Here is a 13,287-nt window from a genome sequence, read left to right as displayed (position 1 = left end):
CACCGGGGTAGAGGTCTCGGCCGAGATGCCCCTGTTGGAGATGGGGCTCGACGTCCCGCCGATTTACAAAGACGTCCCGACCCGTCTGCGGCTCTCTGAAGCCCCACCCAGTGTCCAGGTCGAACTTTACCACTATCCCCTCCAGACGGGGACTGGGTGTGGTCGATCTTGTCTTGCGGGCCCGGATTTTGGCCGCCATGGTCCGGGCCTCCATCTGCTCCCACCGCACCTGCCGGTCATGACGCTCCTTCTCCAGCTGCAGGAGCTCCCGTCTGCAGTATTCCTCCCTCCTGAGGGCCCGGGTCTGGGTCTCCCACAGGAACCCCATGAGGTCCGCCTCCCGGTTGTCCAACCGAAACTCGTAACCAGGGGTGCAGGTGTGGGCACTAGAGGGAGTCCCTGCTGGTCCTCGAATTTGGCTGACCAGTCATAGCCGTGTCTTCCGTACACCCACTCGGGTGCAGGGGCAGGTGGCTCTGGAAGGGGGCCTAGGAGCAGGTCGGAGGAGCAGGCGCCCGGGATCGGAGGCTCTGTCAGGGGGCCCAGGAGCAGGTCAGCGCTCTCAGCGCCCGGGACAGGGAGACTCCTCTTAACTGCTCCTGCGGCCGCGCCTGTGCCATTCTCTGCCTCCTGGCTCTGTTCAGGCTCCTCCGGGGCTGGGGAGCTGCTGGCGGAACACAGCGCTGGCTGCTGCCGGGTCACAATCTTTCCCAGCAGCTCCTCCTTCCAGCTGGCGATAGCATCCTGCTGGGCCCTCTCCATCCTCCGGCCTAGCTCCTGGATCTCGGCATGGAGGAACTCGGTATCCTCCAGGGATAATTTCGCCATTGCCTCCTCCAGGGTGAGAGGCATTTCTGGTTGCTGCAGGCCATGGATAGGAGCTTGCTCTGGACTCTCCTCCATGTTGCCTTCCGGGTGCGGTCTGTCTAGACTGCTGGAGACCCCGCCCTGTCTCCCAGGTTTCTTCTCTCCTCTCCCCTTTCGGGGGCGGTTCCATGGCAGCTTGCTGTCGGACACACCTAGGGGCGGCCCCCCCAGCTTGATGGACACATCTACATACATGGTCACTGCTGCTCGGGGCGGCCTCGCTTTTGGCACCATTCTGGAACTCGACCCACGATGGGAGGTGGCTTCTTGTTGTCTTTTGTCTCGCACATAATGGCGCCCGTTCTTCTGGGGCGGGCACCACATTCAGTATAGAACACAGTCTCTAGGCGCACAATACCCGGTAATAACGGGTGGGTTCATATCCTGTTCGCAGCGCCAAAGATGACCCGCCCCCTGGGCCATGGGGTACTCGGTGCCGAGCCGGTCGTTACTAGGGGAGATGTCACAGTGGCGGTTACCCGGTCCGTGACCCAGGGCGGTCAATCAAAAGGGGAATATTACAGGGAAATTAAAGTTCTTTTTTTATATACAGTTCGTGACGCCACCTGTGGTATGTGGCTAAAGGGAGCCGTCGCTGCGGAGCAGGTCCTCTGGAGCTGGTGTTAATGCAGCAGAATTGGTTCAGCTCTCCACAGGTAGAGCTTAGCTCCAGGGCAGTGAGTGGTGATTCTATAGATGTTGCTGTGCAGTGTAGATCAGAGGATGGCGCAGACAATGATGACAGAGACAGTAAGGTGCAGTCCTCAGGGTTTACTCACTGTTTCTTAGACTTCCAGTTACCAGTACTAGAGTAACTTCCCACGGTGTCCTGTGCTTACTCAGGGAGGGGTTCAGCAAACTCCCTGGTCTCTCCGGAGTACGTAATGGGACCCCCTTCTGTGTGTTCCTTCTGGCCGTCTCCCTACACCTCACACCCAGTGTCTCAGGCCAGTGGCCGCGGACCTTGCCGGGCGACGTCTTCTCTGTCCCCTGGGTCCTCTATGGCCACCTTTCTGGTGATTAGATGTGGCTTGTGGCTGCAGTACCTGAAATATTGCAATACGGTTTCCTAGTTGAGGCTTAAAGGACTCTGCTAGTTTAGGGACCGGTCCCCTCTGTGCGACCTGACCCCTCCACCGCCTGGCAGATTCGGGCGTACGGGTGGCCTCCAGAACTACACGTACCCCTGGGGTCCCTTCCACGTTCCTGGAGCCTTTCTCCTGCTCCTCTCTCTCTCTTCAGTCCTGGGCCTCTCTGGCTAGGCCCTCCTTCTGAGCAGAGCTCATACAGAGCTCCTGCTCCTCTCACTGTCCTCCTCTGACTGTCTCACCTCCTCAGAACTCCACTGTCTAGAATGTTCCACCCTCTCTTTTATATCACCTCTTTTAATGCTCCCCTGATCTTCTTCCTCCACCCACACCCACTACATGGTTCCCCCTCACTTTGGTTCCCCCCCACTCCAGCCAGGGACAGGGCTCAGCAGGGAAGCGACGCATCTTGCCCCTCCTGCTGGTCTGGAGTAGTGTAGTGTTGGATGCAGGTGTTAGGGTCCCGGGCAGTACTCCTTCCTTACCTGAGAGTGAGATACCACACCTCTGGGTGAGATGCAGTACCTCTGTGACTGAACCCGCAGGGGCGCCACACTTGCATCAACGCCTGGGGTCCCTACTCCCAGCGTTGTCCTGAAGTCCGGTAAAGCTGACTCGCCCCCTGGGCCGTGGGGCACTCGGGACCGGACTTCATGGCAACGCTGGGAGTAGTAGTGGCGACCCGGTCCCGTGGCTCAGGGTGGTCAGACCAGTGGTAGTCTATGATGTGCTTTAGATAATGTCCGACTACGCCACCCGTGGATTGCGGTCAGGGCTAACCGCCGCTGCAGTGCAGACCGCTGAGGCTGATGGTGTTTGCAGCTGAGGTAGTGTTACTCCCCACGGGAAGAGTGCAGCCCCAGGGCAGTGTAGAGGATGGTGGGGGTGATGGTGTAGAGAGTCCCAGTGCCGTTAGTGCTGGAGGAGCAAGGAGTACACAGACAACGTACTGCAGTCCAATGTCTTTTACTCACAGTTCATATGCTCCGGGTCACTTCAGCGCCAGCAGTGACCACCCAAGCCATGCGGTGTCCACCAGGTGAGGGACTCGGTCAACCCCCAGGCACTTCAGGAGTATGGTTCAGAGCTCCTTCCTATCCTTCCTTCGGCTCATGCCCCGCCAGTGACCAAGCTTTTGTCCAGCTCCCGCGGGTCTATGCGGGCAAACGTGGGCCCCGTTTCCCGCTACCCTATATGGTATGCCTTCCTAGCAAGGTTTAGCAAGGGGTTGCACTAAGTGATGGTCACGACCTCCGGTTCTTGGCTGAAGATTATTAGCTTCCACCAAATTGGGATCCGGTACCCTCTTCTTGCCTGACCCGTCACCCGATTCATGTTGGTCCTTAGGGTCCCTTCCACCTTCTTGTTCCTGAGCCCTTCTGTTTCTTGGCCACTTCTTTCCCTTTCCTGTTCCTTCTCTTCTCCTCCGTTCCTTCTCCTCTCAGGCCCCGGCCTTTTCTCTAGGTCGGCCTCTGAGCAGAGCTCCTACAGAGCCTCTGCTCCCTGTCTTCTCTTCTCTCTGTCCTTCACTGAACAGACTGACTGAATTGACCCTGATCTAAGATGGTGCCCACCTTTTATACCTCCCTCTAGAACATGAGCCCAGGTGACCAGCAACCAATGGGCTCCTACTTACGCTCAGGAACCGTCCCCTTCTGCTCCTACATCACCGGGTTTTCCTCCCCCCTCTCCATTCCAGCGAGGGACAGATTCTGTCTTGCCTGCATTACTTTCTAATGGGAGCACCGTTGAGCTGTCCCCCGGAAATGGGGTGTGTGTGGTGCATGCAGCTACCTGAGCCCTGGCCCATACTCCATCCTTACCCGGGATTGGAATATCACACCTCTGGCAGAGGTGCAATACCTCTGTAGCGACCGAGTCCTCGGGGCGCTACATATGGGCAAAAGCCCCCAACTCCCTCTGGATATCCAAAAAATACCTATTTGAATTCTCCACTGCCGTGGGTTAATTGGCGCAGTTCGGTCCAATGGGCGTTGCTGGTCTTTGCCCGGCACCACCCCTATTCCTGCAATCTCATCCTTCTGCTCTGATTGATGTGGATAACGTGCATGACGTCATCCACACAGCACAGTAAATCTCGCGCCAGCGCAGTTGACGTACAGGTCTGCACAAGGGCACTTTGTTCTGCTACTATCAGTGCATGTGCATTTCAGGACTTTGCTCTGCCCTTAGTAGGACAAAGCAAAGCGCATGTGGATGATGTTGGGCACGTCATCCACATCAATTAAGGCAGGAGGATGCGAATGAGGGGGATAGAGAAGGCCCCAGGTAAAGACCAGCAACACCCACCGTACTGGTATGCGCCAATTAGCATACGGCGCAGGAGAATTCTATAAGGTATTTTGTAGGGCTACACAATGGGGGTTGGGGGCTTACTGTATATATAAATTGTTGGACTGAGATATAAGAGGAGTTAAAGGTGGTGAATTTAATTTATGTTGAGAAAATCTTTATGCATAAGGCTATGTTCACACTTTGCTTTTTTGCTGCGTTTAATTCTGCTGTCAAAACTTGCTCTCTTGGTAGTAAAAAAGCTGCTGTGGTAGATTGGCTCACTCAGCTGATTAAAGAGGTAGTCCCAGGAACACTTTCCGTTTAAGTTTTCAGCTGGTTTATTTAAACGTACTGCATAAACCTGTGCAAAGTTAAGTAAATAAACATGGCCCTTCTGGCATAAACAAAATAGCATATAGTATAGTCTGTGTGGCTGCGGGGATCTGCCCGCTCAGGGAAAAACCCACACGGTTTAATTCTCTTTAACACAAGCACAGCTCTGGAGATCTCGTCTCCAGACACACCGAACACTGAATAACTCCAAAGGCTCCACATTTACCTTCTGGACCACACCATGGGGTGGAGATATTGTGAACAGCCTCCCACGTACTGTTCAGCTGTTCACAAATACCCAGCCCTTAACATGATCGATTAACCCCTCTCAGCACTTAGTATGCTGGAGCATTTTTCCAGGTTCATATCACTGAAGCTAACATCCTCAGTGACACATATCTCCCCTTCAGTATTTTATCAGTGACCTTTCCACACTGCTTAAAGAAAGCAGGTTTTGCTGCGTTTTTCAAAAATGTATTGTTGTGGGGGGTTTTTGAAGGGTTTTTGCACTCTCATAACTTTACATAGTGAAAAAAATGCTGCAAAAACACTGAAGGAAGTTTTTAAATTCAGTCAGGAAAAAGAAAGCAAGCGTGTGCATGAGATTTCTGAAATCTCTTAGCTTTTGCTGGTACTGTAAAATTCAGCTTTTAATTTGCATAAAAAATGCATAAAATTGCTGCAAAAATGCAATGTGTGAACATACCCTGTCATTTCAGGAAAACTTGCCGCAGAATGTCTGTGTCTGCCTTTCGCTCCTCCCTTCGTTCCCTTACTCCCTCCCTTCTCCATAGAACTTCATAAGCACCTACTGTCATCTCCTATCTCATTGATGGAAAATTCTTTATTCACTGAAGACACATTTTACCTGGGAATTGAGACTTTTGAAAATGAATGATCAATCCAGGAGGAAAAAGAAGCAGATTTCTCTGATGAGATATATTACAAAGTTTCTTAACTCCTTGTGTTCTATTGATTTAGGAAATAAAAATTCAAACCAGTAGCTAAATTTTTATTTCTCATGTAATAATTTTGCCCAGCATAAACACTTTGCAAATCATTTTATTAGGGTATTTGTGTTCATTTCTATAAATAATATTACATGAAAGAGGCTTCCAAGCCCCAGCTTTTCCCTAGTCTATTTGCCTTTAGCTGCATTGATATCAGAACGTGCTCCTCTGGAGTACAGATGATGGCAGTGATTGGTCAGCAACTGTCTCCTGTTTGTATTGTGAAACTTTGTAATAGATCCACATTAAGCAAGGAAGCTAACTTCTGGTCTCATCCCATGGCTTCCATGGCTGTCCTTGTATGTAGTTAGCACTATAGCATTGCAGCGTTGTGGTCCTGGGTTCAAATCCAACCAAGGACAACATCTGCAAGGAGTTTGTATGTTCTCCCCGTGTTTGCGTGGGTTTCCTCCAGGTTCTACAGTTTCCTCCCACACTCCAAAGACATAGTGATAGGGAATTTAGATTGTGAGCCCCAATGGGGACAGTGATTATAATGTCTGTAAAGTGATGAGGAATTAATGGCGCTATATAACTGAGTAAAATAAATAAATGGATCATTTAAATTAATGATCTAATTTACAGTTACCAATGGCTTACTATTAATGACACTCATGGCGTTGAGTTTATTACTAATTAATGGTGGACATCTTTTAGGTGAGGGTGAAAACTTCCATATCCATCATAACTACAGTAGTCCCTGGTGATTTAGGTTAGTGAATGGATTGTCTACTTTTGGCCAAAATAAAAACTGTTTCTTACATAAATGTATGTATTTTTGGCAAAAAACTATTGTTAGGAATTGAGTTTTGTTAAAAAGTTTGCACCTAAATTTGCCATCTAATCCTACCAGCGGAATGATTTAGCTGAGAATCCGTAAGTGAATTCATTCTGTCGGTTTGATGGGAGAGTTTGTAAGTCTTCTCTGTCTTTTTTTGTTAGCTCCTCTCAGCTGATGTATGACTTCCGACCACATCAAATGGCAAAAAAGAGCTTGTAAAAATGGTGCAAAATTTCCAATGACACCGAATTACAAAAATGATTTTAGCCCCAAATATATCCATTTCAGAAAAAAAAAATGGCACCCAGGGGTGAATAAACCCTCCATTCCCTGATGGTGTACAAAATACAGATGTGTCCTTCCTTACCTTTACTTATCCTAAGATGTAAGATGAGAGTGCAAAAAGCGTAATTTTTTTGATATACGTATGTGTCTATACAATAGTTGCGATGTGAATTGGGGTTTTGCTATCATGTCCTGATAATGTATTGAATTAGAATTGTGAGAAAGTTAAGGGTGGACACGTTCTTGAAAATATTTCAGGGTTTCTGTCCGTTGGTGGCGCCCTAGGAAAATGGGACTTTTTTGTTATTTCAAATTAGGCTTAGGATCCGCTGTTGTGTTTCCTGCCAGGTTATGTGACTCAGTCATCATAGATCGATAGCAGTTACTGAGATTTACTTGGAAACCTGAGGATTTTCTCTTCCATTCATGGGATATTATAACTTAGGAGACAAATCGATTGTATGGGCATATAATGCTATTGTGGAATGAAGACCTCCTCCTGTTCTGGGCTCAAATTGAATTATTGTTTGTGCATTCCAGGATTGTTTGCCTGTCCTTGCCTCAATATGAAAGGAATTATTGGCATTTTACCATGGATAAATGAGACTGATATATGGTTTATTACTGTAGAACAGCAACCAAATGGATAATATTAGGGTAGGACTCGGACACATGTTTTATGCAGCTACATTGGACAACAGTATAACAACTGCAACTACCTTGGTGAATGATATAAAAAAATAAAAATGGTGGTACGATGTGTAAGGGTTGTGGACTACTACTGAAGACACCAATCACTTTTTGTATGTATTATGTCATATATTGTCTAGTGTGAACTGTAATGTATTGTGACACAGTAATGCATAGTGTATAATAGTGTTTAAGTAATGTATAATGTAGGATGTGATAGTGTAAGGTATAGTTTATAGGATAGGTAGTACAGGGATGCAGATAGTTGACTGTAGCATAGATAGTGACGTTAGGGTAAGACAGAGTTAATATTTGGGACTAGCCCATAGTGGGTGGGTTTAGTGTTAGGGTAAGCGACTGCTTCCTGGTAGTTAGTGAGTTCGAGTTTGGTGCACGAAGTGAGCAGAGCTGCCTAAAGGGTGATCCATAGCAAAAGTAGACTAAGACGAGGGATAGTGTGATCCTGAAGAAAAGTGATTGACGAAACAGAGTGGCCTTCCGGAGAAGGGTTCTAGAAGAGGATGCTGAGTCACGAACCCCAGCACTTGTAAAGTAGAAGATAACGGGCCTAAACATGACTAGTGGGGATCCAAAGTGCAAGGGTTCGAGGTAGCCAGTAGTGGAAGAAAAAGGATGTGGAACAGCAGAGCAAGGAAGGAGACTTGGGTGACTGTTTAGTATTAAAAATGCACACAGATGGAGCTTGCATAGGACGCCAGTCACACACATACGTGTGATGCACCGTGTCTGGCTTACATCCTATTAATGATGCCCAGACTATTAGATCAGGTGGGCTGCCCAGCACTATGTAAGTGCACCCCACAAGACAGACACCCCAATTCACTCAACCAACACTAAAGGGCCTCACTGCATCCTGCAAAATGGAAAAATATGCAATAAAAAGATACAAAATAATGTATAAGATAAATACATTACATGAAGTATTGGACGCAAGTTCACAACCCACGTCAAGGGTCTTTTTATTGCACATTTTTCCATTTTGCAGGATGTAGCCAGGCCCTTTAGTGTTGATTGGGTGAATTGGGGCGTCTGCCTTATGGGGTGCACTTACATAGTGCTGGGCAGCCCACCTGATCTAATAGTATGGGCATCATTAATAGGCTGTAAGCCAGACACTATCCATCACACGTATCTGTGTGACTGACGTCCTTATGCAAGCCCCATCTGTGTGTATTTTTAATAGTACAGAGCCACCCCCTCCATGAATTGGTAGGTCAGTGAGTGGCTGTTTGCGTCAGTATTGTGCACATGTGCTGCCCCCGCCTTTATCATGGGGGGCTGCTGCATCCTGCAGTGCATTGGTAATCTGACCTGATGTTGGTAAGGTTGGTTTCCTCTCTGTGATGTTTTTTGAATTTTTGTCCTTTTCTGTGAGCAGGCATTATATGTATCGGACAAACCCCTTTAAGGACCTCTTTACAGAACCTGACTATTTATGAGTTATTTCCTCTATTCTTTACAGCATTTCCTTACAGCATTTTGTGTGAGCTAATGAGTGTTAAACAATTCATTCAGACTAATTATAGTTTTCATTTCCCTCAGGTTTTTAATTAATTACTTGATTAATATAATTAAAGGAAATGTTTCTGGATTTTAATTTTAGTTTCATTCATTAGATGTAGGCTGGTAGAAGGAAAATTATTATTATTATTATTTATTTTTATTAAATAGCCATTTCATGTTTTCAGACTTCCCTGGGGATGACCATTTTGGAGGCACACACTTCTTTCCTGTATTCTCCATATTGGCAGTGATCCAGGATTGATGTGCTTTATGGCAGCTGCAATGAATGATCAGTGTCCATACAGTCCCCAAAGACCATGTAGTTGTAGGGGGGCTACATACAGAGCATTATCAGTATATATAGTGTGACAAAAACTGCTGTATCAAGTTCTCCAACACTAAAGTAAAGCTACCATCTGTCATTACATTCCCCACATCCAAAGTTCAGCTTATTTCTTAATGTGGTCTGTGGTCTTAAATGACTACAGAGGAATTCAGAAACAGAGTTATAAGAATGAGCTCACTGATGGATATTCAGTTAACTTATTCTACAGCCAGAATTCTACAGGGAAACAAAGAACTTGTAAAAGCCAAAACACTGCAATTTTTTAATGAAACCCACTTGCCCAAATTGTATGCAGTTAAGTAAAAAAAAAGTCCCTTATGGTGTCAATATCCTTTTATTATGGACGTGCCCTCTCCCTACTTCTGACTTTGCAAAAATCTGATTTTCACCCTATATTCATGAGGAATCTTTTACAATTGAAATGTAGAATGACTGTTATCCCCGACCACCCCCTCCTATGAATGACTATATCACAAAGCCGTTTCCATGGAGACGGGTTGTTCTGCTACTCTTCTAAGAAGGAAGGCAAGAATTTAAAGATATTTACAACCGCCTCAGGGGAAACAGAAATGAACATGGGGAGATGCAGAAGCTGCTTGTAAAACTTTAACATAAAAGCTTTAACGCTTTAGGAGGTTCTTGAGGCCTCCATAGAATTGCAGGAGTGGTGGTCCATCTCTCCATATCTGGATCATATTATCCTAAGTTCCCTAAAAACGAGCCATTTCACTGCCTCCTAATACCCCTGCTTTCTTCTAGTGCCACGTAGAATATTGCCGCATTGGTTGCGAATCGATCCTTAGGACCTGGTCCTTCGGCCATGTCACTAATCTGTGACCGCTGGACGGGAGAACTTGGAACCTCCTTCCTCCAAGCATCCGTGGCTCTTCTTTTGCTTAGTCGGCCTGGCAAGATGTCATCATCGTGGCATGATGGACATGTGACGTTGCACCAGGCCAGCTAATCAAAAGAAGATCAATGCATGCTCCATTCTCAGGAGGTTCCCGAGGCCTCCATAGATTTGTAGGAGTGGTGGTCCATCTCTCCATATCTGGATCATATTATCCTAAGCACCCTAAAAACGAGCCATTGCACTACCTCCCAATACCACTGCTTTCTTCTGGGACCGCTTAAACTCTTGCCCCCATTGGTTGTGTAAGAGGGTGACCGGGATGGTCATGCACCCCTTTCCCTTTTGTGAATGTATTGTTCTACTCTGTGTTTATATATGAATATGTAAATGTCTATTGTCTAATGTTAGTTACAGGGACAGTATATGTTAGGAGTGGATGGTATATTAGATTAGGAATTGGGTACAGTACAGTGGGGGGCACAATAGTTTAGGATAGAAATAGTTAATATATTTAGTAATAGCTCCAGTGTAGAAGGAGACTGGGTAGTAACGGAGTAGTTTGCCCAGCAACCGACGGAGACGGTTGCTGATTGGTCCAGTTGAAAAAGGGGGAGGAGTTTGGGCCAGAGAGAGCAACGGTTCTTCCTGTCAGGAATCAGTTCAGTCAGAGCAGTTGTTGCTGTTGGTAACGTTTAAGTCTGTGCTGGAGGAAGACTGAGGAGAAGTTCAGGGCCCTGGGGGCTGAAGGTCAATAAGGATACCGACGGTCGATGATAGAAAAAGAGTTAGGCAGCTTGGGGAACGATAAAGCGGACAACTCTGAGGAAAATTCCCTAAACTTCCAAGGCCTGTAGAAGGACTGATGGAGCCAGCCTTCACTACTCCCAAACAGGGGAGAGCGGACGGGGACATACCTGAGGAGAGTAGGACCGAGTTCTGGAAAGCTGCGGTACCGGGAAAACTAACTCTGAGGATAAGATAGGAAGGGACAGTAGAGAGGATGACAAATGTAATTGCGATATGAAAGGATCGGTATCTGTCACCAGAACTGAGCAACAAAAGGAGTTTAGTAAAGTTATGTTATATAAAAGAGAGACTGTGTGTGACAATGATTGCTGGCCTCCAACAGCTGGATTCCTAAAGAAGATGGAGGAGCAACCGAAAACTGTAAGTGTTTTACACAACATGCAAAGCACAATACAATATGGACATTATCTTGTATTTGTGGGGTGAGAATATATTACCACAGCAATCCCTCGAGACTACTACCACCCTGCAGCCCTTACAGTTGCAAATCGTAGGACCCGTAGTCCCACAGGAATTATAGGCATGATCTCATAGTAGCATACCTAAGCAAACCCCTTGGTAATTTGATGGCTCACCTCTGTACCAATCCACCAATAAGGCCGGGGTCACACGACCGTAGATTCTCTCATCTTGAGAGGAGCGAGTCGATTAATCAAATGACCTAATCAGAGATTGATCAGAGTGTAATCATAATGTGATCCAATTCTCTCGGATGAGGAGAAGATGGAGAATAACATTTTTCCATCTTTTCCACTTTATCAGTGCTCAGAAATCGGACTGCACTCACATGTCATTTGAGTGCTATCCATGCATTCATTGACTTACATGGCTGAATCCTATCGGATGAAACTCGGAAAAGCCAAGTTTTTTTTGTTTGTTTTGTTTTTGGGTGGGGATAGGGTGGTTTGTAGCTTAGACTCTGTTTAGCTGCATAGGTTGCACATCCTGTAATGTCCACTCTGAAAAGACCCCTTGTTCATGATTACAGGGCTCGGTTTAACCAGTCATTATTTTTTACAGCAATCCATTAAAATAGACTTCAATGTGGGAGCTGAAGTGCCACTTGAAGCCTATCATAGCGAAATCACTTACCGCTATCACAAAATAGCAAACATTCTCCTATTCAGATGAAGTGTGTTCATTATGAAGCACAAAGTGCCTTTGCTGATATTCAACTTGCTAATAACTGTGCAAAGCAGAAAACTGTAGTGCTATGTCCTAGTTTCATCTAATTTTGCCCATGTCCGTGGGCTGTGTCTGGTATCCTCTAATGTACCCACCTCATTTTCTAGGTTGGCTCTTCATCTTAGGCCATGGCCCCACTATCAGTATTTGGTCAGTATTCGGTCAGTATTTTTTCTCAGGAGTGGGAGCTAAAACCAGGAGTGGGTGATAAATGCAGAATTGGTGACTTGTTTCTATTATACCTTTTCTCTGATTGTTCCTCAACTGGTTTTGGCTCCCACTCCTGAGAAAAAATACTGACCAAATACTGATAGTTAGACCGTGGCCTTACCTGTTATTCCTTTGTGTGTATTTACCTCTGATTATCCTCTTTCCCATCCTTCCCTACTGTTCTACACACTCCCGCATCTGCTAGACCACCATTACTGAGCCCATGGCATGTCTAACAACTATTTTAAACTACACCCTATTGTACTGCATGCCCAGGTCTGCTTTACCTTTGTTACCACATCTTTGACAACAGGGTTGTGTGACCACACTTCTGTTCCTTCGTGTCTTGCCCTTGACAAGCGCACCTTCTACTATCTCCTTTCGTTCTGTTTGCCCTCTTGCTAGACTTTTTCCAGGGAAATGACCATTGGAAGGGGATATATAAACCCCTTCACGACCTTTGATGTACATCAAAAATTGTGTCCCTGCCTTTGATGCGAGGTCGCAGTGGAGTTTGCCCGCGGAACTGTTAACCTGTTAAATGCCGCTGTCAATCTCTGACAGGTGCATGTAACATGAGCGTCAGGGGGTTGCGTCATTCCACCGGCCTATCAGTGACATGATCGCAGAGTACTGATGTGTTGTCATGATAGCCAGGGGTCTGCTGATGACCCTCGTTTCTGTCATTACGAAACTCCTGTGAAAGATTGTATTTAGCTGTGTATAACACAAGCGATCAGACGATTGCAGCTTCAAGGTAAAAAAAGCGTTTTTAAAATATGAAACCAAAATAAAAGTACATATATTTGGTATTGCTGCGTTCATAAAAGTCCAATCCATCAAAATATAAAGTAAATTAATCCAATCAGTAAACAATGTAGCGAGAAAAAAAAATCAAAACTACAGAATTACGTTTTTTTGGCTGCCGCAGCATTGCGGTAAGGTGGAATAAGGGTCGTTCAAAACATCATATCTACCCCAAAATGGTATCAGTAAAAATGTCAGCTCAGGGC

This window comes from Phyllobates terribilis, unplaced genomic scaffold (assembly GCF_046119375.1).
Source record: "Phyllobates terribilis strain yellow unplaced genomic scaffold, ASM4611937v1 Scaffold_5__5_contigs__length_657084704, whole genome shotgun sequence".
Classification (NCBI taxonomy): domain Eukaryota; kingdom Metazoa; phylum Chordata; class Amphibia; order Anura; family Dendrobatidae; genus Phyllobates; species Phyllobates terribilis.
This window is presented reverse-complemented; position numbering follows the sequence as displayed.